The following is a 5258-nucleotide window of genomic DNA, read 5'->3' on the forward strand; positions in this document are numbered from 1 at the left end:
GCCTGCACCTCAGCCCGCCGCCGTCCCACTGCAGCACCACCAGAGCCCGACGCCGCCGTTGTTGCTTTCCTCCTGCCGTCGCTCGCCCGCAGCAGCTGCCGGACCCCCTCGGCCGGCGCCTACGCATCCGCTCGGAGCCCGACGCCGCCGCGCCTCTGCAACCCGCGACCCAGCGCCGAGCACTGCCCAGCCAACGCCTACAGCTCCGGATCCGCTGCCCGACGCCACGCCTCCGAAGCTCGCAGCCTGCTCACCTCGCCGGAGCTCCGACGCCGGTCACCCCTGTCCCAGCAGCCACAGCCCGACCCCGGTGCAAATTGTCGATCCCGCGCACGGGCCTGTTTTTTTTTTCTTTAAGCTAAAAGAGTCAAGGCAGTTTTTTTTAGTTTTTTTTTTTATCAAGTTTTGTTATCATTGTTCATTTTATGAATATTTTAGGCACTGATTTTGCCGAAAATTACTATAAGTACTAATTTGATTAGTGTGATGTCGGATTATTTTTTTAATTATATTGATTTTTTGGGTACTTTGATAGTGTTTTGATTATTAAATCATTATAATTATTAATTTGACCGGATTATTTTTTTAATTATAAGACTTAGAATCAAATTTTTAATCATTTTAAATTTTTCGTTAATTTAACCCCGTGAGATAACGGATTATTTTTTTAATTATTTTAATTCTTCGTTTGATGAATATCTTGATTAGTTTAGATATAATGTTTATCTGATGTCCAAATCTTGCATGGGAATATGTTGGTTTCATATGGTAGGGTTGCATTTTTAGATTGCATGTTTAGATAATTTTTGGAACAAATTAGCATTAGATTTAAATATTTTTTTTTTGGGAAAAAACCATCAAAAACCTCAAACTTTGCCCCAAATAACACATTTACCTTAAACTTTTTTTTTTTTTTTGTAACGTGAAAAACCCCAAAATTTTTCAAATTGTGACATATTTATCTTATCAAGAGCATTTTTATCTTCTTCTTTTTTTAATGTTTTTTCCTTTTTCTTTTTTTTTTCTTTTTTTCTTTTTCTTTAATCTGCCAGCCATGGCGAAGGGAAGCCGGCGTCCGACGAGGGCTGCCCTCATCGGTGTCCAGGGTCGCCCTCCCTTGGGCCGGCTAGGGTCGCCCTTGGCCGGGTCGGACCCTCACCCGACGTCGGTGAGAACTCGGGCAAGCGCGTGAGGGAGGCACTCGCTCGACACCGACGAGGGCAGCCCTAGCCGGCCCTAGGCGAGGGCGACCCTCGCTCACCGTCGGTGAGGGTAACCCTTGCCGAATGTCTTTGGCGGAGGAAAGAGATAAGGAAAAAAAGTAAAATGTGGTTTTTTGTGTCACAAAAAAAGTTTGAGGTAAACGTGTTACGGTTGGTAAAGTTCAAGATTTTTCACGTTACAAAAAAAAGTTTGAGGTAAATTTGTCACTTTGAGCAAAATTTAGGGTTTTTCGTGATTTTTCCTTCTTTTTTTTTTATAGATAAGGGCTTAGATAATTTTTGCACATTTTAATAATCTCATTTTTCTAAAAAATAGTTTTCTAAGATATGATAGGTTTAAGTCAAATTAATCCTAAAATAAATTAAAAAATTATTTATTTTAGATAGTTTAACTAGGGTTTTTATTAATTCCGATTTTCAATAAAAAAAAATACAAAAAGTATTAGTTGCATGTCAAATAGTTTGCATAATAGGTTCATTTAATTAGAATTTGTTTGTTAGTAAAATTAAGTCATATAGTTAAAGTGCATATTTTATAGAAAAAATCTAATTTCAAGAAAATCCAAAAAAAATAATAATTGCTTACTTTGTGTGTTTAATTCTTTTGATGGAATTTGTTTGATTTATTAGATGTTTAATAATAATTGAACACTCGTGTGATCATCATTTTCAAAGTTTTGATTTGTATAAGTAAAATAATTAGATAATTATTTTACTTAGTTGTCTAATCGATCTAACATAAATTGATTAGTGGTGACTTCTAAATAAAATATATTTGTATGTTAAAAATTTGAACTTATTGTGAATTGAAATGGATTTAGGAGAATACGAGTTAAATTTAAAATTTAGTAATCTATTAATCTAAATCGTAAGTGATGTACCTAAAATTTAGATAGTGACAGTGTGCAGGGTGAACCATCGCATCACCACGGGACACCGGCTTTGCTTCACAGTGCAGGAGCCGTAGGCATGAAACGCTTTGTTCCAAGGCATCATGCGACAGAGCCGTCTCGCCTCGAACCTGCACGGGTCGTTGTCTTCTCGGCCTCCGTACATCGTGCAATGATTTTTGTTACTGCAAAAATGCACGTAAAGCTTTCATATTTACTCGTCAATTCCGCGTTTCGGTGAACTCGTGTCTCCTTTTCTGACTCCGAGTCCGATTCAGGCTAACGACAAAAGAAGAGGATAAGCAAGAGGAAAAGCAAGCGTCTGATTTCTGTCATCATAGGCCTGTCCACTGTTTGTCTGTCCGAATCTTGAGTAGATTTACTTTTCGAGAAGTTAAAACTACTTTTTGACATCGAAAATGCTAAATAGATTGAAAGATGGATGAATTTGAACCCGAAAACGACGAAGAACATGAACTTCCGGCTAATGATGAACATTATTTAATAGCTTTGGTTTTTCAAATTTTGAGCATATGTATCGATGTATTATTACAAAAACTTCTCAAAGGATTACTTTGAAACTTGAAACTTAAAATTATAAAAGGTTGGAGATGCCTTCTCCTTGATGGTTTTGCCTAATCTTCCATGAGTAAGCTGCCATCAATGCGTTATTTGAACAATTAAAAATGATTATTATCAAGTATTTTGAAATTAAAAAAGAATCAATTACGTAATTTCTAGAACCTCTCAATTATTTTCTCTCCATAATGAATTATAATAGTTATGGACTATCTAAATGCTGTTGAATGTGATTTTATTTTTCAATTTGTTTTTAGTTTTATTTTGATTCGTTATAAAATCATCACTCATTTCTATGTCTTCATTATGACAATAAGCATCAAAGGTCTGCACTAACTTTATTTCATGTATTCCTTTCACAATAGTCTTCAAGACGTACATTTAACATATCCAACATCGATTGATTCGTTCCTTAATAAAGTCAATGTTCCCAAGCATTATTAAAGTTATCTAACGTGCAACGTGCTGGTTGTCGTCTAGTAAATCGTATATAAAAAAGAGATGTGGAAGGAATATCGCTTTAGAAAAAGTCAGAAGTTTTTTAGATAAATAGTATATAAAAAGTTACGCCGGCAATCTCCCATTTGCAAAGCCAAGGAAAATCCCCCCATTAACCTTACATACTCAAGTGGTACCTTTATTGAGACAAACGATAAGGCAAAAATATCTATATTTGACATATAAATCTACGAAATGTTCTATCAAGTTAACGTGGGACAAATGTCTGAAACATTGGTACAGACATCTACATTGATATATTATTAAAAACTCTGTAAAGGTTTGCCCAAAAACTCGGCACTTAAAATTGTTAATAATTAGAGACGCCTCATCTCCATTATTTTTGCCAAATCCTCGACAAAGCGAGCTGCTATCAGACGTCGTTTTCTGTCAAGTATTGTCAATCAAAGGAGAATTGACTGGGTAAATTCATATCGCCTCTTCATTATATCTCTCCATAACGTGTCACAATATTCATGGACTTCCGAAACTCCATTGAGAGTGTTTCAAGAAAGTAAATGCAATCACTATGTTATGCTATGGACTGTCGTTCTTTCACTTTGCTTTAAGTTCTATTTCCATTAATTACAGAATCACAAATTATTTTCTACGTTTTGATTGATTCGAAACTAAAATATGCTTTAAAAGTTCTGCACTAACATTGTTTCAAGCTCTCCTCGCACGATTATATTGAATAAGTGCATTTAAAACATCTGGCCGTGGTTAAAACATTTATATAAAAAAAACTGAAAAATATAACATTTTGAATATTAGTAGAATCATTAGATTCTTATTGTTATCTACCGTGATGAACGGGTCGTAGAGATGCGATAAGATAATCACTTTAATAAAAGGTCAATAGACTGAAAGCTTTTAAAAAGCTTATTAGTAAATTCAATCGATTTTGCACCGAATGCTAAAGAGATGTAACAGGTAGGGGAATCTATTCACTTATGATATGATGTCATTCACATGATGATAGATAGATGCCATGTTTCGATTCGGTAATTTGTAGGACTTGTCATCGTGCATGGTGAACCACAGCATCGCTACTAATAGAGGCATCAAAATGGGTTTAAAACCCATATTTTGACTCATATTTAATGGTGTGGGCAGTAAATGAGTTACCTTAAATTAAAAAAAAAAAAAAAAAAAAAAACTTAAGTAGGTTATAAATGAGTTACTAACAATTTAATGGGTCTTAAATGTGTATTAGTAAGATTACCTAACAAGCTTAAATGAATCATAATCAAGTCATTTTTATTTTTTTTAAACTTTCTGACTTTTATTATAATTTTTTCTTTTTCTTTTCTTTTTTTTCTTCATTCTCAGTCGATGGCTATCACAATGACAGTTGGCAACCCACCACAAGTGAGGGACAAGCTCCCCAACCTCTGCGTTGGTGAGGCTCAAATCTCATCAATTTGGCCAGATTTGAGCTAGTTAGAAGTCAGGGAGCCCGAGCTTGCGATCCGATCTCTAGCCAGGCTTAAGCTCGTCGGCGTTGAGCAAGAGCTCAGCCTTGCCGAATCTAGTAAGGTGGAGCCTTGCTTAAGGTAGGCTTTGCTTGGCTAGATCCAACTTTAGTTGATTTTAAATTTTGAGCATCTATATTGATGTACTATTACAAAAACTTCTCATAGGATTACCTGGAAAGTTGAGGCTTAAAAATATAGATAAAGAGATATCTCAAAAAATTGAGCCGCCAACTAGATGTGATCTGAACAGTTAAATATGTTTATCATTGAGATATTTTTTTTTTAACCAAAAAGAGAATCAATTACGTAATTTCTACTGTCTCTTAACTATTTCCGTCCCTAATGAGCTATAATAATTATGGACTATATAAATCCTATTGAGTGTGATTTTATTTTTTTGCTTTGATTTAAGTTTTATTTTGATTTATTATAAAGTCACCACTCATTTTCTATGTTTTCATCAATTCAATACGGTAATACGAATTAAAAATCTACACTTTGTTTCACGTGTTTCCTTTCACAATGATTTTCGAAAAGTATATTGCACATGCCCAACTCTGATTGATACGTTCCATGATAGTGTCACAATA

The sequence above is a fragment of the Eucalyptus grandis genome, chromosome 7, assembly GCF_016545825.1.
Source record: "Eucalyptus grandis isolate ANBG69807.140 chromosome 7, ASM1654582v1, whole genome shotgun sequence".
Classification (NCBI taxonomy): domain Eukaryota; kingdom Viridiplantae; phylum Streptophyta; class Magnoliopsida; order Myrtales; family Myrtaceae; genus Eucalyptus; species Eucalyptus grandis.